Below are 27,650 nucleotides of genomic sequence, written 5' to 3'. Positions count from 1 at the left end.
ATGGGCCACATAGGCAACATCAAGGAAAACGTGAGGTAAGTAGCGCCGTGGTCCCGTGGTAGCGTGAGCAGCTGCAGAAGAAGAGGTCCTTGGTTCAAGTCTTCCCACGAGTGAAAATTTTACTTTCTTTATTTTTGCATAGTTATTATCTGTCCGTTCGTTCATTGACGTCTCTGTTCACTGTAATAAGTTTAGTGTCTGTGTTTTGCGACCGCATCGCAAAACCGTGCGATTAGTAGGCGAAAGGACGTGCCTCTCCAATCGGAACCGAAAACATTTGATCGCAAGGTCATAGGTCAACCGATTCCTCCACAGGAAAACACATCTGATACGTTCTATGCGACACTGGTGACGGCATGTGCGTCACATGACAGGAATATGTTGTCGACCCACCTAACTTGTGCACTTGGCGAATGGGTAAAAGGATTCTTCTACCTTGCCCGATTTAGGTTTTCTTGTGGATGTGATAATCACTCCCAAAAAAGTGATGAAAACATAAGAGTTTTGTCACATAAACTGAAAATAAAAAATTAAAGTTTTCACTCGATGGAAGATTTGAACCAAGGACCTTTCGTTCCGCAGCTGCTCACGTTACCACAAGACCACGGCGCTCCTGCGGTCATAGTGTCCTTGATGTTGCCTATCTTGCCACGAACTACTCATTTTGTATATTTTGCTTATTTTTTCACAGTTCCACACAACTTCTTCCTGTTTTCTCAATTTATCTGTGTTCAGTTTTTCAAGGCCTATCCACTGTGCCAACTTATAACTAAATCTGAGGGGGGTGCGATGGGGAGGTTCCCTTGTCAGAGCCATTTGAACCATTTTTTTTGAATAGAGATTTGGGGGATAGCGTTAGTATCGCGTACACAAGGTGGTTCGTATGAAATGGTTTCCGGCGTGATTATGGCCGCACGACAGGAATTAGCAGACCTTAAACGCGGAATGGTGGTTGACCCGCCAGGATAGCCGACAGCGCTAGCGCGCTGCTTCCTAGGTGGATACCGGGCTGGTCTCCACACCCCGCCTCAGTGACACGGGTCGCAGACATTTGAAAACATTCACACTATTCCACTATTCACACTAGACGCAGACAGCTGGGGTACACTAATTCCCTCCCGGGGGGTATGGGGTGGTGGCAGGAAGGGCATCCGGCCACCCCTTAAACATTTACTATGCCAAATCCGTACTTAACCCTGCCGACGCTGCGCACAATGCGGGATAAAGGCAGTAGCCAAAGAAGAAGAAGAAAAACACGGGAAGATGGTTGAGGATAGACGCATGGGACACTCCATTTCGGGAATCGTTAAGGAATTCAGTATTCAAATGGTTCAAATGGCTCTGAGCACTATGGGACTCAACTGCTGTGGTCATTAGTCCCTTAGAACTTAGAACTACTTACACCTAACTAACCTAAGGACATCACACACATCCATGCCCGGGCCAGGATTCGAACCTGCGACCGTAGCAGTCGCACGGTTCCTGACTGCGCGCCTAGAACCGCGAGACCACCGCGGCCGGCAATTCAGTATTCAGAGAGCCACATTATCACGGGGAGAATACCACATTTCAGGCATTACCTCTGACTACGGACGGCGCAGTGACCGTCAGCCTTCACTTAACGACCGAAAGCAGCGGCATTTGTCAGTGCTAACGGGAAAGGAACACTACGTGAAATAACCGCAGAAATCAATGTGAGGCGTGCGACGAGAGTATCCGTTAAGAAAGTGCGGCGAAACATGGCGTTAATGGGCTATGGCAGCAGATGACCGACACGAGTGCCTTTGCTAACAGAACGACGCCGTCCCTAGCGCCCCTCCTGGATTCGTGCCAAGTCGGTAGCACCCAAAACCTATGGAAAACCGTGGCCCGGTCAGATGTGTTCCGATTTAAGTTGGTAAGAGCTGATGCCAGGCTTCGAGTGTAGCACAGACACCAGGAAGTCATGGATCCCAGTTGTGAACAAGGCACAGTGGGGGTGACGGCTTGATAATGATGTGGGCTGTGTTTACATTGAATGGGCTGGGTATCCTGGTCCAACTGAACACTCGTTCACTGGAAATGGTCATGTTAGCCTACTTGGAGACGATGTGCGGCCACTCATGTACTTCATATTTCCAAACAACAATGGAATTCTTATGGATGACAATGCGACATAGCATGGGGCTGCAGTTGTTCACGATTGGTTTGAACAACCTTCTGGACAATTGGAGCGAATGATTTGGCCGCTCAAGTCGCCCAGCATGAATCCCATCGAACATTTATGTGACATATCGAGACGTCAGTTAGTGCACAAAACCTGCACCGGCAACATTTTCTCAATCATGGATAGCTGTAGAGGCCGCAAGGTTTAATATTTCTCCAGGGGACTCCCTACGATGTCTTGAGTCCATGCCATGTCGAGTTGCTACGACGGGTGAAAGGAGGTCCGACACGATATTGGGAGATATTCCATGAATTTTGTCACTTTAGAGTACAACTGGGCCCAACGGATTTGCCGCAGTTGCAACACCGGTTCCCGTCAGATCACGGAAGGTAAGTGCTGTCGGGCTGGGCTAGCACTTGGTTGGGTGACCATCCGGTCTGCCGAGCGCTGTTAGCAAGTGTGGTGCACCCAGCCCTTGTGAGGCAAACTGAGGAGCTACTTGATTGAGAAGTAGCGGCTCCGGTCTCGTAAACTGACATACGGCCAGGAGAGCGGTGTGCTGACCACATGCCCCTCCATATCCGCATCCAGTGAAGCCTGTGGGCTGAGGATGATACGACGGCTGGTCGGTGACGTTGGGCCTTCCGAGGCCTGTTAGGACGGAGGTCAGGTTAGTTAGTGTACTGCCGAGGAGCTTGAAGATAGCTCTTTTGCCTTATCCTTCATTGTGTCTTGAGATGTTTTTTGTGTACAAATTTGTTGGCCATGTTCGCCTATAAGGGAACCTTAGGAGATATTTCCGTTCAGTCCACGTGAAATTAGTTTTGCAGGTTTTACTTCTCATTACTCCTCTCTTTGCCATAGCTTGTAGAAGGTTAACAAGGACCACACAGTAATCGGATGTTTGTAATTTTTTCTATTTAACTCAAATATCAATCAAAAAGTGCGGTTCGATGCAATCCTAAAAAAAAGTAAAATCTATTTTGAAGTTTCAAAGCGTCTTTAGAAGCGCTAAATGAGGACAATTTTCTTTGACTGGCAGTGTGGTCCAGTGGTAGAATGCTTGCCTACCATATTGGATTTCGAGGTAGATTCCTGGCCGAGGCAAGTTTTTAAACTACGGTCCATGTTCTACGAACATTTCCATGAAGCATTAAATACATAAAGATCAAAACGAGACAAATCAATAGTGTTGGAGACTTGTAATCACCGGTTCTGGCGTCGCTTCAGTGAGTATTTTCTTCTTTTTTAGCCGTTCTCTTCGAATACCTGCGCCATCTACGTAAAAAAAAAATGAATTGCCCCATGTATGAAAGATCATCACTTGACAACGCCTCGACCGATTTGTGTGTGTGTGTGTGTTCGTAACCGTCAGGACAAGGTTTGTACGAAGAAAATTTTTGAAAAGCCTCCGGGGAAGTTGGAAATTTTGAGGGTATTTTTGTATGAAAATCTCAGCGAAAGAAACGTGACGGTCTTTTTGACAGTCGTGCTGTCAGATATTTTCATAACAAAAAAAAGTGATGTTCAATTTGACAGTTCTGGTGTCGCATGTTTTCATAACAACAACAAATTCCTCATTGAACACTGATATTTTGCGAAGAAGAATACAACTGAAAGTGGTATTTCACTGTGCTATCGATGGTGACCATACCTTTGGTGTTTTGCAAAGACTGAATTGAAGTCAGTTCGTGATAATTTACTTAGTTGCAGACATTCAACTGATTTCAGTTTGTGGTTTATATATTCCGAAAGAATACCACCAGTGAGGGCATGGAAATGTCGGTCGGCCTACGCGCAACGCAGGGAAACTGCATGACCCGCAAATCATCGAGATTGTCGAAGAGCGCATACAGCGTTTGCAGACGAATCGACTCAGAATTTCTCAAACGCTATCCATCATGACTCCGGACCAACAGATCAGTCGTTTTAGACTCGCCCAGATGAAGGTTACGCACAAAGTAATTTGAAACGTCGGCAAAACAGATGTCCGCAGCTCGTGGTCTGGCGGTCGCATTCTCGCTTCCCGAGCACGGGGTTCCGGGTTCGATTCCCGGCGGGGTTAGGGATTTTCACCCGCCTCGAGATGACTGGGTGTTAGTGTTGTCCTCATCATTTCATCTTAATTCGTGAAAGTGGCGAGATTGGACTGAGCAAAGGTTGGGAATTTGTACAGGTGCTGATAACCACGCAGTTGAGCGACCCACAAACCAAACATCATCATCGACAAAACAGACGGCCAAATGTGACAATTCACAGATTAAAGACGTGCGAAAGACTGTCATTAAAGCTACTATCCTCACAGAGACAGCAACTTGTAAGATCTCCCTCATACACCGTGTGCTAACGATTCCAAGCGATTTACCCATTCATTTTAACTTCTGTTCCCAACGTAGGTTCTGTTTCTAAAAACAATAAATAAGGTGAGAGAGAGGGGGTTGGAGGAGATGAGCAGAGAAGAGTGGAGGAAATGGATATAAAGACAGGGAAGGAGGATTTGAACCGAGAGACTAGAGAGGAGGAGATGCACAGAAAGAGAGAGAGAGGGAGAGAGAGAGAGAGAGAGAGAGAGAGAGAGGGACAAGCGAAGTACAGGGAGCGGGGAGAAGGTGATGGACAGAGACAGGGAGAAGGAGGAGGAGATGGACAGAGGTAGGTGGAAGAAGTAGAGCTACAGAGAGAGGAGAGGAGAATTCCATATGTATTTAGCAGTTGTAAAGTTCAGCCGCATTCGGTATTGTAAATATAAAATTTATAGAAGATATGCCAATTAAAACATGTCTAATTGTCATTTTTATGAAGATTCATGTCTTCTTATTTCTAATCATGTACCGCACACCAAGTTTTCACTGAAAATATAAATTTTTAATTACGATCTTTCATAAAACATTGTTAACAAAGGTCGTTTAAATTTTTAAAAAAATTATAAATTTATGTTTTGCGCTTTCCGGTAATGCTCATGGAACATGCAACTTTGTTTAGAAATTTAACAGGGCAGCGAATCAAACATGTCCCGTCTGCCGGCCGTGTGGCCGAGCGGTTCTAGGCGCTTCAGTCTGGAACCGCGCGACCGCTATGGTCGCAGGTTCGAATCCTGCCTCGGGCATGGATGTGTGTGATGTCCTTAGGTTAGTTAGGTTTAAGCAGTTCTTCAACGTGGTAAGTAAGCGTTCTACCAGGGAGGCAGGTTGGGTTGGGTTGTTTGAGGGAAGAAACCAAACAGCGAGGTCATCGGTCTCATCGGAGTAGGCAAGGACAGGGAAGGAAGTCGGCCGTGCTTTTTCAAAGGAACCATCCCGGCATTTGCCTGGAGCGATTTAGGGAAATCACGGAAAACCTAAATCAGGGAGGCAGGCAGCTCATCGACAAAATGACGATTCCTTAGGGTATTAAAGACACTCGGAAAGTTTCAAAGTCGATTTTCTGCATTATTATTGAGAGTTTCGTTGAATAGCTTGGGTTCATTGGCATTTGAATTCTGAACTTTATACAAAAGTACCCTTTGATTGCGAAAGGGGTACATAACTTACAGAAATCTTTAATGCAGCACTCAATGCAGTGTATCTTCAAGCAATATTCCTGTCTAACACTGTTAGTTCCCTCTGGGTGGCATGCACGAATGAGTTATTCCAACTCCCATCGTGGTCGTATAACAGCACTGAACGTGCGCTGTGTTATTTATAATTTCATGAATCCAAATCCGCTCATGGCATGAATGAAAAATATAACACATTCATGAGCAATGTCAGTACCACGTTTGAAAACTGTTTTCCTTTAAAAGTTACTCAAATTAGACAGAAGTCTAAAATAAAACCATGGATTACACAAGGAATAAAGATTTCCCGTAAGACAAAAAGGAAAATGTATCTGTCGATCAAGTATAGCTCCAATGCTTATGATTTAGCTAAATACAAGGAATACTATAAAATATTAAAAAATTCACACATCTAAACAAATGCACTACGAGGAGAAGATAGCAATGTCATGTAACAAAATAAAAACAATATGGGATATAGCGAAAGAGGAGACTGGTAGAACCAGAAAGGAACAGGAGCAAATAGCATTAAGGATAGATGACACATTAGTACCCGATGGGCATAGTGTGGCAAATCTGTTTAACAAGTACTTTATATCCGTTACTGATAGAATGGGATTGTCAGGATCAGTAAATAATGCCCTTGAATATCTGAAACTAGCCTTTACAAATAGCTTCAGGTACATGAATATGTCACTCACTTCACCAAAAGAAATAACTTCCATAATAAAATCTTTAAAAACAAAGTATTCTATTGGTTACGATGAAATATCAACAAAGTTAATTAAGGCGTGTAATACGTATTATTTGTGGAGTAAATTCACGGACGTCCTGTAGAAACCTCTTCAAAGGACTGGGCATACTAACTACTGCCTCTCAGTATATTTACTCCTTAATGAAATTTGTCCTAAATAATATATCTCTTTTTCCAACAAACAGCTCAATTCATACATACAGTACCAGGAACAAAAATGATCTGCACAAGGACTTAAAAGCACTTACTTTAGTTCAAAAATGGGTCCAATACTCAGGGACACTCATCTTCAATAATTTGCCAGCAAACATAAAAAATTTAGTTCCAAACAAAGACCACATTAAAAGGAGCCTGAAAGACTTACTAGTTGCCAACTCCTTCTACTCCATTGACGAATTTTTTAATAGAAACAAATGATGTATTGTATATATCCATACTATTAGTATTGTTATTTCACCTTAAAAAAAATTGACACGTTCCACATCCACGAGGATCTCCTCAGCACGGATATATGGAACAAAAAACTAATCTAATCTAATCTATTACAGTCCAGAGACAATTCAGGACAAAGTATCGCAAGCCACCACCTCGAAGGCAAACTGTTATAAATTCGTACAATTGTTTCATCCAAACTGGCTGTGTGTCACATGGGGCACCGGATCAGGGTCGGCCAACTATCATGCATTCTCAGTCCCGGAAAATAACGAGGCGTGCCAGCTTAGAGTTGAATACGCCTAGTGTCACTGTGTGGAAAGTATTACGGACACTACTGTCACCGATTCTCTACAACTTGGAACTTTTGCAAGTTTTAAGAGAAAGTGACAAAGAGAAACGAGCTGAGTTTTGTACAGAAATGTTTAATAAAATGCGTGCTAAAGAAGTAGGCAACTCCTGAAAATTTCCCGCCGTATTTCTTCTTCTAATAATTTTCTGGTGTATAGCCGGTTCCCGTCGACATTGTGCCACCATATTTCGGACCAGAGACCTCCGGTGAGTAGATCAAGGTAGCTAGACATATAAGGTAAGCCATTCCAGCAGTGTCCGCGGACAATTTACCCACAGTACCCTACGCACTGTGACGTCACCGGGCAGAGAGCATTGAGTATGGCAGCGGTGTGTTTATTAGTGGCGCGTGTTGCGAGCAGACCGAATTATGGATAGAAATACGAGTAACTGTTCAGATGCAAACTGTAAAAATTATGGAACTAAGACTAGTGGTATTGTGTATCATTATTTTCCCAAGAATTCCCTACAAAGGGAATGGATATCTCTGTGCAAGCGAGCTGACGAAATTAATGTTATTAATTCCCGTATCTGCTCCATTTTCTTCCCGAGGATTACGGGCGAAATTTAAAGAACTAACTTCTGGGGTTGCTGCAAAAGAAAAAGCAGATGCAGTTCCATCTCAACATTTACCCAACTGGCACGGAGATTTAAGTACAGCTGAAAACAGCACTGAACCTGACAATGAGGTAAGCAAGTTGCTCTGTTATACTGATCAATTAGATTAAAGTACTAATTCGTTAAGTTTTATCTTCTCAAATGAGTTAGTTTTTAGTGAAAAAGTATCATTTTAGTACTAATTATTAATCATAAACGAAACAATTAATAGGTTTTTTTGTTCCTGTAGGATGTTCGTGAGCGAGCTCTACGTTATCAGAAGAGACACAGTCAATACCATCACGGCACGATAACAACGGTAAAGTCACTGATGACAGTGCCACTAAAGCAGAGTTATTGAACACGATCTTCCGAAACTCCTTCATCAAAGAAGACGAAGTAAATATTCCTGAATTCCAATCAAGAACAACTGCCAAGATGAAAAACATAGATGTAAATATCCTCGGTGTAACAACGCACCTTAAATCACTTAATAAAGGCAAGGGCTCCGGTCCAGATTGTATACCAGTCGGGTTCCTCTCACAGCATGCTGATAAAATAGCTCCATATTTAGCAATTATACAAAACCACTCGCTCACAGAAAGATACGTACCTGAAGACTGGAAAATTGTTCAAGTCACACGAGTACCCAAAAAGGGAAGTAGGAGTATCCACTGAATTACAGGCCTATGTCAGTAACGTCAATTTGCAGTAGGGTTTTAGAACATATATTGTATTCGAACATTATGAAGTACCTCGAAGAAAACGATTTATTGACATGCAGTCAGCACGGATTCAGAAAATATCGTTCTTGTGAAACACAACTAGCTCTTTATACTCATCAAGTAATAAGTGCTAACGACAGGGGATGTCAAATTGATTCCATATTTTTAGATATCCAGAAGGCATTCGACACCGTTCCTTACAAGCGTCTTCTAATCAAACTGCGTGCCTACGGAGTATCGCCTCAGTTGTGCGACTGGATTCGTGATTTCCTGTCAGAAAGGTCACAGTTCGTAGTAATAGACGGAAAGTCATCGAGTAAAACAGAAGTAATATCCGGCGTTCCCCAAGGAAGTGTTATAGGCTCTCTATTGTTCCTGATCTATATTAACGACATAGGAGACAATCTGAGTAACCGTCTTAGATTGTTTGCAGATGATGCTGTCTTTTACCGTGTTGTCAAATCATCAGATGATCAAAACGACTTGCAAAATTATTTAAATAAGATATTTGCATGGTACGAAAAGTGGCAATTGACCCTGAATAAAGAAAAGTGCGAAGTTATTCACATGAATACTAAAAGAAATCAGCTAAATTTCGATTACGCAATAAGTCACACAAATCTGAAGGCTGTAAATTCAACTAAATACTTAGGGATTACAATTGCTAATAACCTAAATTGGAACGATCACATAGATAATATAGTAGGTAGAGGAAACCAAAAACTGCGATTCATTGACAGAACACTTAGAAGGTGCAACAGGTCTGCCAAAGAGACTGCTTACACTATGCTTGTTCGCCCTATTCTGGAGTACTGCTATGCGGTGTGGGATCCGCATCAGGTGGGACTGACGGATCACATCGAAAAAGTACAAAGAGGGGCAGCTCGTTTTGTATTATCGCGAAACGGGGGAGATAGTGTCGCAGACATGATACGTGAATTGGAGTGGCAATCATTAATACAAAGGCGTTTTTTGTTGCGACGGGATCTTCTCATTAAGTTTCAATCACCAGTTTTCTCCTCCGATTGTGAAAGCATTCTGTTGACACCCACCTACATAGGGGGAAATGATCATCACGATAAAATAAGGGAAATCAGGGCTCGCACGGAGTGGAGCTGTAGACAGACAGCATGAAGGTGGTTCATTGAACCCTCTGCCAGGCACTTTATTGTGAATAGAAATCACGTAGATGTAGATGTAGTTGTAGAGAGATGTGCGCAAGAGACCTTGCAGTCTGTGTTCCCAAGGGAAAGGAAACTGGACCAAGACACAAATACAGTGCCCATTTGTGAACTCTCTGATTTGAAAGTGAAGGACGAAGAAATAAAAAGTCTGAAATCAGAAATAGAAGTTCTTTATAAGAAAAGGCCGTGCTTGAAAGTAGCCTTAAAAAGTGTGAACCAGCCCTGAAGAAAGCCAATACTGTTAGACGCGTCTTGTTAAAGAAACAAAATTAAGTGCTACAGTGAAAGAAAGTGTCGTAAAGGAAGAATTACTAAATATCTTATCTAAATGTTTTACTCCAGGACAAATTCGCTGTTTGTTGCAAAGCAACAGACGAGTTAAATGGGGTGCTAAGGATATTGCCAATGCCCTAACTCGAAAAGCTTATACATATTTGAGGAAGCGAAATTTTGTTTAGCCATGTCGAGCAACACTTCAAAAATGGACTACGAATTTTAAGTGTAATCCAGGCATTTCAGAAGAAGTTTTCGCAATTTTGAAGACAACTGTGTTGGGTTTCGATAAAACGAACATTGATGGTAGAATCTGCTATGACGCTTCGGAAGACAGGATTTTAGGACCTCACACAAATGTTCTAGTTGCAATGATTCGTGGTTTGTGTTATCTTGGAAGCAGCCGATTTATTACAATTTTGATGTGACCATGAACTGTGGCCTGCTACTAGATATAATATTAAAAATTGAAAATTCAGGACTACATGTTGTGGCTGTAACGTGTGATGTGGCTGCAAAAAACTCTAAAGTGTGGAATGAACTTTGTGTCAATATCTCAAAAACATTTTTCAAAAATCCAGCGCACATCGAAAGGAAAATCTGGGTTTGTTACGATGTGCCACATTTATTGAAGTTCCTTAGGAACCACTTTTTAGATGAAGGGTTATCTTTTCCTGATGGAACTTTGATAACCAAGAATGTAATTGAGAATTTGTTAGACAGCCAGCAAGGCGATCTGAATGTAGTATATCACATTTCAGAAGCGCACTTCAGTGTTACAGGACGTGCTCGACAAAATGTTAGGATGGCAGCCCGCTTATTTCCGCGTCGCACGGCTAAAGCTTTCTTGTATGGTTTGGGAAAAGAATGGGAAAGCATATTTTATGATTTAGTAAACGATGTTTTAGACGTTTTAAATTCTAGAACTCCCATTGATGATGTCACGCCTTTACGTTGCGGATTTGGTCAGAATTTTAAAAGTCAAGAGAACACTTTAAAAAGATTTCGCGATGTTTGCCATGACATGCGCCGTGGAAACAGGAAGGGTTTGTTGCCATTTCAGAAGGGGTTTATAGTCTCAATAACGTCCCTTCTAGGGCTACTCGAAGAGGTAAAGAAAGATAACGTGAAGTTTATCTTAACATCACTTCTAAATCAGGACTGCTTGGAAAATTATTTTTCTAGAATTCGAGGAATTGGTGCGTTCTACAATAATCGGCTGGTATTTTTGCGACCTTTCTAAGGCATTAGACTGAGTGCATCGCAAAATTCTCCTAGATAAATTGACGTTTTATTGGACTGATGATATTGTCAACCAATGGATGTCATATCTAACCAAAAGAATGCACAAAGTTGACTTAGTAATTCAAGCAATATAATCCGGGGAAATAATTCTCACTGGGGAGAAATCACGTATGCGGTTCCCCAAGGTTCAATCTTAAGTCAACTGTTGTTCCTCGTATATGTAAACGATCTTCCATGTAATATATGACAAGCAGAATTAGTTATTTTTGTAGATGACACTAGTATTCTAGACAGTCCAAGCATATATACAGAAACAGAAGAAATGGCAAATAAAGTTCTTAAAAGTATTTCTAACTGGTTTTCTGCGAATGATCTCATACTTAATTTTGAAAGGATGCAGCATATTCAATTTGCACATCTAGGGTTACTACATCAATGATAAGTGTAACATATGGTAAGTAAATAATAAATACAGTTGAAACTTCAAAATTCTTAGGGGCCCATATTAACAAGAAGAGACAAATCAGTAAGTTGACATATTTTGCACATATTCATTCAGTGACGTCATATGGAAGAATGTTCTGGGGTAAGTCATCTTTAAGAAAGAGTCTTTATTGCACAAAAACCTGCCGTAAGAATATGTTGTGCTCGCCTAAGATCATCTTGAAGACATATGTTTGAGGAGTTGGGCATTCTGACTACTGCTTATTCGCTGATGAAGTTCGTTGTAAATAATCCACTATAGTTCAAAAGTAACAATGATGTATATAATTACAATACCAGAAGCAAAAATGGCATTAATTACTCCACATTAATGTTGTTTTTAGTACAAAAAGTGTTGCACAATTCCGCAACAAAAAATTTTGATCACTTACCCAGTGATATAAAATGTCTGATAGAAGCAAATTAAGATCCGAAAACAAACTGAGAAAGTTCGTCCTTGACAACTCCTTCTATTCCACAGAAGAATCTCTGTTACTGTACATGTAAAAGGTGGTGGGTAGGAATTACTAACTAACGTATAGTAGATCTCTTTTTTTTCGTAGTAAAAAATTAAAGAAAAATTAGAAATGTAACCGTATGTGGAAATTAATTTGCGATGTGAATGTCATATGACTTGTTCCACATTATTAAGATCAATGTGCAAAATGGTCCATGGGACATGTAACTAACTAACTAACAAAACAAAGATGGTTTCAAATGAATGGAATGTAAGTAGAATGAAATATCAGTAAGCAGAAGCATTCTGGTAGATGCTACACAAGCACGCAGAATTCAAAGTGGAACGGGAAAATAGAAGACGGGGAGGGAGGAAAATGAGAATTCCTGTGCCAAATGGTCAAGAGCCACCGGCAGGATGTCAAAACCTGTAGAATTGCTAGACCTAAACATAGGAAAGAAACAAAAGAAAGGTCTGTATGATATTCTTGACTGGCAGACAGCGAGGGATGGGTTAAGCTTTCTAATCAGATAGCGGAAGGACCCTTATGGTCTGTGATAGCTCTGTCTTAGGAGTATATATTGAGTGAAGTTGACTTTAATGGATGTGTGTATAGTGTGGTGTCATATTTGAGTAGTATGGAAATGAGAGGGTGGAGAGGGTGAACCTGATCCTGGCACACAGCGAACTTCTCTTAAACAGCACCAAGTATGCCGTCGAGCATAGCGTTCCATCGGACGGATGGATCACCGTCAACATTGTCATATCACCTTAGCACTCGAGGAGATTTCGATAGTCATGCAGGTCACTGGCGCCACACTTGGAGATCAGGAACGCCACCACCTCTGCCTCCAATTTGACAAATTACACTGCTGGCCACCGTAAATGCAACACCCTGAAGGAAGCATCCGAATCAAGTGAAATTTACACCATGAGTTTGCAGCGATGAGATATGCAACTGATTAGAATTTCAGCGCAGACGCACATCACGCGCGCCTGTGGCGCCACCTCATAGCGCCATTTAAGGCTTGGCGATTTCGACGAGTGTACGTTCGGCACGTGTGTTTACCTTGTGGTTGTTTCACGTTCAGTTATGCCTCGTAGACAACAGCGAACATCTTTTGATCAAGTATCCGAGTTCGACAGAGGAAGGATAGTGGCTTACCGAGATTGTGGATTATCATACAGAGAAATCGCTAGTCGTGTTGGACGAAACCAAACAACTGTAATGCGGATATGTGACCGTTGGATGCAGGAGGGTACGACGGACCGACGTGGTCGATCGCATTCACCTCGGTGCACCACTGCACGTGCTGATAGGCAAATTGTGCGCATGGCAGTGACGGATCGCTCAGTGACATCCCGAACCATAGCACAGCACATTGCGTCTGTAACGCATCATCCAGTGTCTGCGCGTACCATTCGACGCCGTTTACAGCAGAGTGGTCTGTCCGCAAGACGTCCATTGCTTCGTCTACCATTGACGCAGAACCACAGACGTCTCCGTCGCCAATGGTGTGATGACAGACGGATGTGGACGGCAGAATGGAATGACGTTGTCTTTACTGACGAGGCACGCTTCTGTCTGCAGCACCACGATGGTCGGATTCGAGTGTGGAGACACGGTGGAGAGAGGATGCTGGACAACTGCATTATGCACCGCCACAGTGGTCTTGCACCAGGTATTATGGTATGGGGCGGTATTGGATGTTACTCTCGCACGCCTCTAGTACGCATTGCCGGTGCTTTAAATAGCCGGCGCTACATATCCGAGGTGCTGGAGCCAGTTGTCCTTCCTTACTTTCAGGGCTCGGCCACAGCCATATTTCAACAGGATAATGCGCGACCACACGTGGCACGCATTGTCCCAAGGTTCTTCGTCAATAACCAGATTGAATTGCTTCCGTGGCCGGCTCCCTCTCCGGATCTTTCGCCGATAGAAAACATGTGGTCCATGGTTGCTCAACGAGTGACCCAGATTACATAACCAGCTGCCACACCAGATGATCTTTGGCAACGTGTGGAAGCTGCTTGGGCTGCTGTACCCCAGGAACACATCCAACGTCTCTATGACTCAATGCCAAGACGTGTGGCAGCGGTGATCTCCAACAATGGCGGCTACTCTGGCTACTGATTCTGGCAGGAACCACATGTCACAGACGTCTGTAAACGTAATCATTTGATACTTGGTCAACATGTTATCTACAAAATAAATTTTGTTGTGCTACCTCTTGTCTTTCTTGGTGTTGCATTTACGGTGGTCAGCAGTGTATTTTGATTCCTGACACGTAATTCTTAGAGGCTCAGTTCGAGTGTAATAATATCAAATTATTATCTTGTCCCCTCACACATATCTCTAAATCACAGGCGTGACAATCTAGTTTCCTGAAAGAGAACTTGATTATCAGAACACGACAGAGCAGAAGTGTGGAGGTGCTGGTATACAAATTGTGATTGCTATATAATAAGTATGTGTACGTGTTTTTATTCTTAACCTTTCCCTTTGTCTTTTAAAGCAGGGGACTAGGACATTATTGATGATGAAGACAACCACTCGATGTCACTGGTCGCGTTTGTTGTTGGTGCTGTAGAAAGTGCAAGGAACCTCACAGGTCCTTTTGATACTCGTCAAATCATCACATCGCAAACAGTTATGTACAGTGCTATACATCTTAGATAATGTCCGTATGCACAAAAAAGAAAGCACAACGATGTTTACGAAAAGAAAGATACATTTGCCTGGACTAATCAAAATTTGGGTGGATGTTTAGAGTGCAAAATCAGTATTGTAGCGAATTCGAACGGAGCCGAAGGTCCAGCGCCAAGAAAGCTGTTCTGCGATAATTTGACGTCTAGACCCGTGTAGGGCCTGCTTTTAGGACAATATGTAGAAGCAGCTAATGGGAGGGGTCGTATTTGGACAGAAACGGATATAGAGCCGCGGATAGTAGCCACAACAAGGAACTATAGTTATTTTCTCGGCAAGGTGGTAACGAACAGTACAGCGTCACCCAAAATGTTGACACCAATAGCCTATACCTTTTACAAGCTAGGAAAAAGAGGTGAGCCATAGAGAAATAAAACGTCTCAAAAATAACTCCAGCTGGGCCGGATAGTAAGGGTCTGCCACACGTGAAGCACTGCAAAATGTGTGGACATGTCTGTGTAGACGACTAAACCTCGCCTTTTGTGGACTGAAAGGTGACGTACCACTATATCGAATCCAATGTTCAGAAGCTTCCTCGCGCCACAATGGGGACTTCCGTCTGTTGCAGGCTCCAAGAGTATGTTACAAGTCAAACACTGCGACTTTCAGGGAGAATAACAAGATATTCTGAAATAATCAAGACGGATTCAGGAGAAACCACTCCTCTGAAACGCACTTTGCTTTACTCATAGGCGACATATTGCAAGTAACAAATGTAGAATGACAAACAGACACCATCCTTACAGATTATGGAAGGAGTTCAATACTGTACCACTTTATCGTCTAATAATCAAGGTTCGATCGTGCAATGTATCTTCGCGGATGTGCGACCGGCTCATTACGTTTCTGAGTAATAGGACGGAGCATGTTGTACTAGACGGTGAATGCTTAACAGTGACGAAACCAGCATCCTACGTCTCCAGGGAAGCTTAACAGAATCTCAGTTTTCTTCAATATACACTACTGGCCATTAAAATTGCTACACCAAGGAGAAATGCAGATGATAAACGGGTATTCATTGGACAAACATATTATACTAGAACTGATATGTGATTACATTTTCACGCAGTTTGGGTGCATAGATTCTGAGAAATCAGTACCCACAACAACCTCCTCTAGCCGTAATAACGGCCTTGATACGCCTGGGCATTGAGTCAAAGAGACCTTGGATGGCGTGTACAGGTACAGCTGCCCATGCAACTTCAACACGATAGCACAGTTCATCAAGAGTAGTGACTGGCGTATTGTGACGAGCCAGTTGCTCGGCCACCATTTACCAGACGTTTTCAATTCGTGAGAGATCTGGAGAATGTGCTGGCCAGGGCAGCAGTCGAACATTTTCTGCATCCAGAAAGGCCCGTACAGGACCTACAACATGCGGTCGTCCATTATCCTGCTGAAATGTAGGGTTTCGCAGGGATCGAACGAAGAGTAGAGTCACGGGGCGCAACACATCTGAAATGTAATGTCCACTGTTGAAAGTGCCGTCAATGCGAACAAGAGGTGACCGAGACGTGTAACCAATGGCACCCCATACCACACGCCGGGTGATACGCCAGTATGGCGATGACGAATACACGCTTCCAATGTGCATTCTCCGCGATGTCGCCAAACACGGATGCGACCATCACGATACTGTAAAGAGAACCTAGACTCGTCCGAAAAAATGACGTTTTGCCATTCGTGCACCCAGGTTCGTCGTTGAGTACACCATCGCAGGCGCTTCTGTCTGTGATGCAGCGTCAAGGGTAACCGCAGCCATGGTCTCCGAGCTGATAGTCCATGCTGCTGCAAACGCCGTCGAACTGTTCGTGCAGATGGTTGTTGTCTTGCAAACAGGGATCGAGACGTGGCTGCACGATCCGTTACAGCCATGCGGATAAAATGCCTGTCATGTCGACTGCTAGTGATACGAGGCCGTTGGGATCCAGCACGGGGTTCCGTATTACCCTCTTGAACTCACCGATTCCATATCCTGCTAACAGTCATTGGATCTCGCGAGCAGCAATGTCGCGATACGAGAAACCACAATCACGATAGGATACAATCCGACCTTTATCAAAGTCGGAAACGTGATGGTACGCATTTCTCCTCCTTACACGAGGCATCAACAACAACGTTTTACCAGGCGACGCCGGTCAACTGCTGTTTGTGTATGAGAAATCGGTTGGAAACTTTCCTCATGTCAGCACGTTGTAGGTGTCGCCACCGGCGCCATCCTTGTGTGAATGCTCTGAAAAGCTAATGATTTGCATATCACAGCATCTTCTTCCTGTCGGCTAAATTTCGCGTCTGCAGCACGTCATTTTCGTGGTGTAGCAATTTTAATGGCCAGTAGTGTACATAAGTGATTTGTGAGATATGGTCCAGCAGCAGTATCAGTTGGTTGGCATTTGTTTTTGGAATTTGAAAGTATCACCATTAGATGATCGTAAGGCGCTACAGAGACACTTTGATAAAATTTCTGTTTTGTGTACTGGATGCCAGCTCTCTTTAAATGTGAATGATTGTAAGGTAATGTTTATAACAAAAAGAAAGAACCGAACAGTATTCTGTAACAAGGTAAGTGGAGAACATCTTGCGCACATTATAGTATATAAGTGAAAATCTAAAGTCCGATGGCATTGTTGGCTGGGGAACCGAAGGGATAGGTTGAGCTGCCTAGCCAGAAAGGGGTTTCTGCCTGCACACACAAGGACCTCTGTCTTTGCGGTATACAAGACTTCTGTCCTTTGTGCATTTGTTGAGTTGGTGTAGGTGTATTGGATGTGTGTTGAGTGTGGTATTAAGTGTATTTTGTACACTGATGATAAGAGAAGGGAGAATCTGAAACCCAATGCCTGCACACGGCCTACTCCTCTCGAATAGCACCAAGGGGGCCGAAGAGTTTACCGTTCCCATCCGACAGACGGATCACCATCAACGGCATCACACTTCATGAGACACTGCAAGGAGGTTTGGAATGTCGGCTAAACAACTGTTAGTTTCTACTGACGGTTGTTTCTGCTTAGTTCTTCGCCTACATCAGGAAATTCTGTCTGCTAGCACAACGTTGGTTTCTTTCTTCATTAGGCGCTGATAACTATGGTCTAAATTTACGCTGCTTTTCAGAACTATGCATTATTTACGTTTAACAGAGCACAAATTTCATACACCACTGTTCACTGTTTATTTGTATACTTCTAAGTGTGTATCGTGTTTTGTAATGTTGCCAACATTGACAATATACGCCCTTCTCTATAGTTTGTCATATATGTGTTATTGTGCTTAACTGTGTTATTGTGTAAGAATAATGAAGAAATAGCGATAGAGTTAAAAAAAATTAAAATTCCGTGATTATTTCTTCGTTACTCTTATACAGTATACAAATACACAATAATATTATTAAATAGAATAGCACACATATAATGAAATACAGAAAAGGAGAAATATATATAACAGATAAAAGAAAAAGTCTACATATTTCAAAAAACTCCCTAGAAAACAAACTACATGGGTATCCCCGAATCCAGTCTGTGGGGAGAAACAACTTGACCATGTTGCTATAAGCAGACTGTCTGCATCAGAGATATTCAATGTAAAAGTTGCTAAGAGTGCAAGTTTAGATTCAGATCACTATCTATCTGTAGTTAAATTCAAAATTAGACCAATATATAAAAGAAAGAGCGAATATCAACCTAATAAGTTTGACACTCAGAAATTAACCAAGGAACACAATTTCAGGACACTTTTGGAAAAGAAAACACCTAAAACATGGGAACAACTTCAAAAAGATATAGTACAGACAGCAGAAGAAACCATTCTCCTTACCAAAAAATGGAAACATGCCTGGTGGAATGATGAGTGTGACAAACTAATCCTAACAAGACAGCGAGCTTGGAACATTTGGAATGCCAACAAAAATGATAAAGATAGGAACTCCCTAAAAGAAGCCCGGAAGCAAGCTTCAAAAGGCCTTAAAAAGATCCAAGTTCAATATATAAAAGACCAACTAGCATCAATAGACTCCAACTTCAAACAGAACAATGCTAGGGACTTTTACAAAACTTTCAAAAGTAACTTAAAGAAATACTCTCCTCCTAGTCTATTTTTCACGGACTCAAAAACGCAGAAAACTGCATACAATAGCATAGAGAACTGTAGAATACTTGCTGAATATTTTGAAGAACTACATAACTGTTATCCACCGAAAGAAAAATTTAATTTCAATATTGTAAACCCAACACCACCAGACTCCAAGCCGCCAACCACAGAAGAAATAAAAGAAATCATAAAAGAGCTTAAAAATAAAAAAGCCTCTGGAGAGGATAATATAGTTTCTGAACTATGGAAGTACTCTAGTGACAACATGATACAGTGTCTATCAGAAATACTAAAAGAAATCTGGACAACACACAGTTTACCACCAGACTGGACATCTGCATTAATACATCCACTACATAAAAAAGGGAAGAAAACAGATCCTAGTAATTATAGGGGAATATCCCTCTTACCAGTGACCTATAAGATCTTGTCTAAGGCGCTTTTAAAAAGAGCAGAAGAGATACTTGACAAACAGGTAGGAGAGTATCAGGCTGGATTTAGGAAGGGAAGGTCATGTGCAGAACAAATACTAAATTTAAAGAACATAATAGAAATGAGGAAAATCAGGAACTTAAAATATGTAATTACTTTTGTGGATTTTAAAAAAGCCTATGATTCAATTGACAGAAATACGCTGCTTGATATCTTAAAAGAATTGGGACTCGATGCTGAAACAACTGCAATAATTAAAGGTACTTTGACAAATACAAAATCGAAAGTAAAATTTAGGGGAGAGCTCTCAAAATCGTTTGAAATAAAGTCAGGTGTTCGACAGGAAGATGGTCTGTCACCTCTGCTTTTCAATTGTGTCTTGGAGAAGGTAGTTCGTGAATGGAGGAAGGCCATCAATACTAAAGGGATTCAACCAGGGAGAAATCCAAACAAGATCACTATCGACTGTTTAGCCTTCGCAGATGACATGGTATTGATTACAGATTCACTAGACAATGCCCAAGAACAAATAAGAGAACTACAAAAACAAGCAGCCAAAGTAGGACTACAAATATCCTATGAAAAAACAAAGTTTATGACAAACATCTGTGATGCTCCTCAAAATATTGCAGTTGACAACAACACAATACACAAAACAGATTCCTTTAAATACCTAGGAGAGTGGATTACATACAATGCCAAAGAAAAGATAGCTATAGAAACTAGAGTGCACAAAATGGAAAGAGTGTTTCATATGACCAAAAACGTTTATAATAAAAAATCCTTGTCCTGGAACACGAAATTAAGACACTACCAAACAGTGGCCAGACCTGAAGCTCTCTATGCGGCAGAAACACTTAAACTAACAAGAAATGGAGATCTTGAGAAACTAGAGAAGGTCGAAAGAAGAATTTTAAGGAAAATACAGGGAGCTAAAAGAAACGATAATGCTGAATACAGGTTAAGACCAAACAGAGAGCTATATCTGAAAACGGAGAAACTAACTGATGTAATGAGGAAGAGGAGACTACAGTTTTTTGGACATATATTCAGAATGGATAACAACAGACTAACCAAGCGCATATTCACATTACTCAATAGCTACAAATCCAAGCCAGCATGGTTCATAGAGACTGAAAAGTACATTGAAAATGCTGGAGTTACAATAGACACAATAGAAAACAGAACACATTTCAGAAAGGCAGTTCAAAAGGCAGAATTTCAGGAGAGAAAGAAAATAACTAGACGAAAGTGGACTCAAGAAGAAAGGGAACAACACTCTAAAAGGATGAAGGAAATTTGTAAACTGAAGAAATCTAATGAAGAGTAGTCAAAGTTGATTCATCGTACCCTCCAAATGGGTTATTCGAGAGAAAAAGAAAAGAAAAGAAAAACTAGTGGCAATGCTGGCAACACTACAAAACACAACACACACTTACAAGTACGCAAATAAACAGTGAACAGTGGTGTACAAAATTGTGCTATGTTAGACATGAAAAATGCATACACCCTAGTGGTGCAAAAGAGCGTAAATTAGACCACAATTATCAGTGGCTAATAAAAAAAGATACCAAACGTGTGCTATCAGACGTCATTTCCTGATGTAGACGAAAAACCAAGCAGAAATCACCGTACGTAAAAACCAACATTTGTTAAAGAACTGGTTTTCGGTCGAGAAAACAAATCAAATTGTAAATGTTTTTAATTACAGACCAGTGGTTATGCTTTACTTCAATAAAGCGAAATGAACCTGGTGAAAAAAACAAACATTTCCTTGACTTGTAAAGTCAGAACAAATACACCCTCAGGAAGTGTAAAGCAACTACAGACAATGTGGCCACACAAATGAATTTAACGACGCCTTGTCAAGCATTCTCAGTTAGCCTCTGTTACCAGTTTAAGAAGATTCATTTTAATCTGTGTAAAACTGTAGAGAGCATCATATTTAATGACCTGTGTAAACGTAACCATCTTATGCCAATGGAAATACATGTGAAGTACGAAATCAGCAAACGTTGTCAGACAAGCTGCTAAAAGTTCCTGGTTGGAACCCGAAATTGACTCCAGACAAGAAAACAAATACTAAACCAAGAATTATACGAAATTCACCTTCAGATAGTTCAAAAGTTACGCAATCCGGCTATTTTCGCTTCCTCCACGGAAAAAGTCGAATGCTACACATTCAGCGCAATAAACAAAGTGCAGCCAAATCGTAATAAGAAAACTACAAATCTCAAGTGGCACTACACAGAATCCCATAACAACAAATACATTCACAGACGCCATTTACATCCAAGTATGGTCAACCTTATAGACGTAATACGAAATGAAAACGAGCAACAGCTCTTAGAAAATGGTTTAAAACACAATGTCGACTCACCAGCAAATGAACAACAAATAGAATACCTAATTATAGAATCTGAATTTATTCTCACTAGAGAACAAATAAATGACACTAGTAATGTAAATCGAATGCTAAATACAAAATTAATAAAAGAAGAAAATATAGCAACAAAGATTAAGAAAACAATAAATTCAAAAACAATCGTGGTGAAACAAAACTCAAAAATGGAAAGAAAGAAATGCAAGCAGTAATCATGATCATAACAAAATCTGACAAAGGCAGTAGTGTTATCCTCATGAAAATAAAAGAATACACACAAAAAACAGAAGAAGTCATCGCCAAAAACAACAAGAAAGGTAAAAGCAAACCCAACTGACAGATTTAATTACAACAAACAAAAATAAACACCTCCCGATCAGGCCGTGAAGGCGAACGATACAGACCGGCGCCATGTCTTCCTCAGCGCTCAGGCGTCATCAGATGCAGGTACGGAGGGGCATGTGGTCAGCACTCCGCTCTACCGGCCATTGTTAGTTTTTGTGATCAGTGTCGCTACTTCTCAGTCAAGTAGCTCCTCGATTGGCCTCTCAGGGGCTGAGTGCACCACACTTGCCAACAGCACTTGGCAACCCGGCCGGTGACCTATCCAAGTGCTAGCTCACCCCGACAGTGCTTAACAAATTTAACACACATGTTAAAAATATATTCAAAAACATAGAGTATACATTTACAGACAGAGCGAACCTGAGACTTAAACAAAAAAATCCTACGGCTCCCAACATGAGATCCCAAGCAACGGTCCATAAAGAAAATCTCCCTGTCCATCGATAGTCAACTTCAGAGCAGCTTTCACGTACCTACTAGTAAAACAAATGTATTGATTGGCGACTCCATGTTGTCTTGTGCACTACGACCAGATAACAGGTATACTTGAAAAAAGAGACAGCATTGGTCGTCTATTTTTTACTATTGCAAAATCGATTTTCTGTCACTGAGTGACCATCTTCAGTGCTAGAAGTTAAAAAATTTTTTCACATTACGATCAGAGAGTACAACATAGAAAATCACAATTACATCTGCATATGAACATAACACTTCTAGAAACAAACCTATATTGTATAACTTAAATTGGGATGCACTGTTGTCACTAAGCTTACGGCGATCACATAGACTGAGGTCGCTGTTTACCTGCACTTGTTCAGCAGACCTCGGTGTGACGGGGCTTGACACGCCCTCTATGTGACATGTGTCACGTGAAGACATAGTATTATTGGTTTTGCGAATTATTAACACTAAATAACTCTTGTACTTTTGTGAATGGCGTAGTAATTCAAATTTAAAATGTACGTACAACACATAGCAGACGCAGGAGAATATCTAAAATACATTGGCATATTGTTTATAAACTATAAAACATAAAATAGATCGATGATAAGTTGTTAGAGTGCAGAACATGTAAAAAGCAAAAGATAATGCTAAAGAATAATAAATGAACAACATAAAAAGAGGCGCAACACAGGTCTTTCTTAAAAAACGTAACACCCACCATCTGGCGTGGGAAGTCAAAAGTACAACGTTCGTAATTTATGTAACAAACGTTAATACCAAGGAGTCAATATATAAAAAATAATAACGTTAATACCAGGGAGTCAAATATATAAAAAAATAATCACAGTACGAAACTGCCGTTACTTAATAATTAAAATGCCGTGCAAATGTAAGGTGCGAACAAGTAGTATACATCAATCATCGAGAAACCAACATGAGGAAGGACAAGTAACAGTGTCACTTATACCAAAATGTACATCGTACTTTAGAGAAATTAAACATAGACTATGCACGATATCCAGCACTTATTCAAATAGCAAAAGAATTGTTAACCTACATTAAAAATAATTACGTAAAGTGATAACCTGTTTGTATTACTTTGTGTCAACCCCTACGAGATGTCGACTGTCGTAAAATTATGTTCAGTAGGCGTCCATAAGTTCTGTAAATTACAGAACAAAAAAGAAAGAAGCATCTTTTAAAAAACCGAAATTAGTAATGTTATCACGTCCCACCCAGCAGTTTCTTTCTTTCCTTTCCTGTACGCCTTTATTCCACAGGAACGCAGGGTCGACCTTGTTATGACGGATTTGGCAATGTTAGTGGCCGAGTGTGGCCGGATGCCCTTCCTGCTGCCACTCTGAGCTCCCCAGGACGGAATCAATGTACCCCAGCTGCCTCTGTCTAGTGCAAGCCATGAGATAGTGCGAACGTTTTTCAAATGTCTGTGAGTCGTGTAACTGAGGCAGAACGTGGGGATCAGCCCGGTATTCACCTATCAGGATGTGGAAAACCGCCTAAAAACCGCGTCGGGCGGATTCGATCCGGGGCCGGCGCGCCTATCCGAGTCGCATTAGCGCTCTCGGCTACCCTGGCGGGTCACATATCTTGAAAGTGATATTGCAGTGAGAAATACCTCTCACCTAGTGGAACACATAAGAGACTTTAAAATCCCCTGTGGAGCAACACTGCTCCCCTTTGATGTAGAAAGTATGTACAGTTACATCCCTGTTAATGAAACCATAAAACTAATGAAGAAAACCTAAAGACACACAACTGGCTACCTCATAAAAACACAGGTGAAACAATAAAATTGTTGCAGTTTATAACACAACAAAATTATTTCGAATTCAATGAAGAATACTACATGCAAGGAAAATGTTTAACCATTGGGTCACCTACTTCACCAACACAAGACAACATCTTCAGGAATCATATATAAAAATTAATATTTGCAGATATAATAAGAAAGAAAAGCAATTTCATATACTGGCATAGGTACATGGATTACTTAATCTGTATGGTAGATGAATCTAAAAATAAAACACGGCAACAGCACGAATGCATAAACACTATACACAAGCACATAAAGCCGGCCGTTGTGGCCGAGCGGTTTTAGGCGCTTCAGTCCGGAACCGCGCGATCGCTACGGTCGCAGGTTCGAATCCTGCCTCGGGCATGGAGGTATGTGGTGACCTTAGGTTAGTTAGGTTTAAGCAGTTCTAAGTTCTAGGGGACTGATGACCTCAGATGTTGAGTCCCATAGTGCTCAGAGCCATTTTGAATAAGCACATAAAATTGACAATAGAAGAACAACAAAGAAAGACATTGAACTTTCTAGACATAACCATGAGAAAAGACAATCACAGAAATAGTTAACATATACAGAAAACCAACAACAAGAGAGACTATCTTAAATGCAATCTGAAACCACCTGCAGACTTAGAAACAGGTCGCAATCAGACACATGTGAAACATACTAATGGGGATCCCCCTAAACACTTCTGATTACCAAAAAGAACTGGCTGTTTTGAACACATACAATCTGCACAACCATAAAAAATGGCGTACAAAGATCTACCATAACAAATTCAAACATAAAATAGATAACATATTTAGCAAACAAGGCATAAACATTGCTTACAAACAGTTCGATACAAAGACACATCCCAAAACTAAAATCAAAACTAGAGAGACACCAAGACTCTGCTATCTATCAGCTCAGTTGCAGAGACGGTGAAAAAATATAAATTGGGATGAGTGACAGGACATTTGACAGAAGATACTCGTATAAAGAACACATCACAGCACTGAAATATGGTACAAGCCATTCAGCATTTGCCTACCATCATAAACAGCAATTCCGCAGACCAAGCGCTATGGAAAAAGGTATGAACATTATAAAAATCAGTAGACAGAGACACCTCTTCCTTTTCCAAGAAAATTTGCTTGTACACCAAGCATTAATAACGACTTAAACAGTTGCTCAAAAACCAAATAAATATTGGAAACCATGCACAACATAAAATAACTGAAGAAAATACATGAGAAAGAAAAGTATCTTTTCCATCCTTCACCCGGTCCCACTCAACCCCGTCATGCCCCCCTAACAGCCCCCCCACCCCCCCTGCCCCCCCGCCACCCAATTTCATTTCACTTCTTGCCTATCACCTTTTTCCTCCAACTCACTCTCTATCAGTTGTAACAACAGAAGTAAAGTACTCTCAGGGTACACAATTAATATTCGTCGCAATTTCCTCTACATGTAACATTAACGCTGTGCACAATTCTATTCATCTAAATATACATTTATTACATTTTGTTTACAGACGCAATTTCGTGACATACTACAGAAAAATATGCTTTAAAGAGTCCATAGCAGTTGTAGTCAGTTCTCCTTATACTATTACGAACCAATTTATGTCTTAAGAAACATACCATAAGCCGGCCGCGGTGGTCTAGCGGTTCTAGGCGCTTAGTCTGGAACCGCGCGACTGCTACGGTCGCAGGTTCGAATCCTGCCTCGGGCATGGATGTGTGTGATGTCCTTAGGTTAGTTAGGTTTAAGTAGTTTCTAAGTTTTAGGGGACTGATGACCACAGGTGTTAAGTCCCATAGTGCTCAGAGCCATTTTTGAACATACCATAAACATGCGAATTTTCTGCATTTTCATGAAAAAACTGGCGTATGCATTACAAACCACTGTACAAAGACAGCGCCCAAGATTTCTTAGAAATTGTCACTTGAGAATAATATTGTATGACCCAGTACAGACACGTAAACAAACAGCGACACAAAACGGCCAGTTTTCGCTTAGAACACATTATTACTGATGCATTCTTGCTAAACTCTACAGTATGCAATGTACGTCCAGTAATCTAGCAACATAGAGGCCTTACAGTATGTAAGTGACAAGTGTAAATGTTGGCAGAACGTTAGCTCACCTGTTCAGCTGATGCGTAACACTGATCCAGGATGCTGGAGTCCCCGTTTTAAGTGCGAGAACACAACTGAGGAATTCCCGACGCAACCTTACGGAGCGTTGCTGATAAGATAGGCACTATGAGACTGCAGTACTTCGAGTGCCTTGGTACATCCGTGTACGGGGTGAGTCACATACGACGCAAAACCACTTTTACTTCGTGAATGGTTCCAGACATCGAAAAGAGATTTTCGACAAATAAGGGACATGTTTTTGGTGTATGTTACACTGAATCCTAATTCTTGTATCGATTGAGATAATAAAGCAAACTATGATTTTTTAAAATAGATAGAATGACATACTTTCTTTCCGACATGCGAGAGCACTTGAAAGACGAATACAGTGTTAATTTTGATGTTGAAACTATTCGCAAAAGAATCCGAGTAGATGAAAAGCGGGTCTGCTGTAACCGGCTCTTACCTTGTAAACACGGTCAAGCCAGGCTATGTCGTTCTATCTAGCCTCTTTAATGTTTACTTGTCGGCACCGCAAAACTGTGGTTCAAATGGCTCTGAGCACTATGGGACTCAACTGCTGAGGTCATAAGTCCCCTAGAACTTAGAACTACTTAAACCTAACTAAGCTAATGACATCACACACATCCATTCCCTCGCGGTTCCAGACTGTAGCGCCTAGAACCGCTCGGCCACCCCAGACGGCTGCACCGCAAAACTGTGTTGTCTGTCATTTCCGCTTCAGCAATTCTTGCATAAAAACATGTAGACTGAGGTAACAAAAGTTATGGGATAGTCAATAGCGATATGCAGATATACAGATGGTGGTTGTATCACGTACACAAGGTACAAACGGACAGTGCACTGGCGTAGCTGCCATTTAGACTCAGATGTAGCACGTCATAAGATTTCCGACGAGATTGTGGCCGAAAGACATGGGACATACAAATTCTAAAACCGTTACAGTGTGAAGACTGTGCCGAGACTATAGAATTTCCGACGTTACCGCTCACCACGGAGAACGCTATGGCCAACGGCCTTCACTTAACGACCGAGAGCAGCGGTATTTGCGTAGGATTCTGCGCGCTAACAGACAAGCAACACAGCGTGAGATAACCGCATAAATCAACTTGGGACG

The 27,650-nt window shown here is 41.4% G+C and overlaps 1 protein-coding gene across 1 annotated transcript in view; it reads right to left on the bottom strand.

Moving 5' to 3' along the window:
- LOC126263112 (cytochrome P450 6k1-like) overlaps positions 1-26,566 on the bottom strand; it is a 71,902-nt gene extending 45,336 nt beyond the window's left edge. The window contains exon 1 of the mRNA XM_049960120.1: positions 26,521-26,566. The gene's annotated coding sequence lies outside the window, so the exon portion shown is untranslated. The remainder of the gene's footprint in view (positions 1-26,520) is intronic.
- Between the last annotated feature and the right edge of the window lie 1,084 nt (positions 26,567-27,650).

Source organism: Schistocerca nitens, chromosome 6 (genome assembly GCF_023898315.1).
Source record: "Schistocerca nitens isolate TAMUIC-IGC-003100 chromosome 6, iqSchNite1.1, whole genome shotgun sequence".
In the NCBI taxonomy this organism is placed as follows: Eukaryota; Metazoa; Arthropoda; class Insecta; order Orthoptera; family Acrididae; genus Schistocerca; species Schistocerca nitens.
The sequence above is the reverse complement of the archived record's forward strand: the minus strand, read 5'-3'. Positions and strand labels throughout refer to the sequence as shown.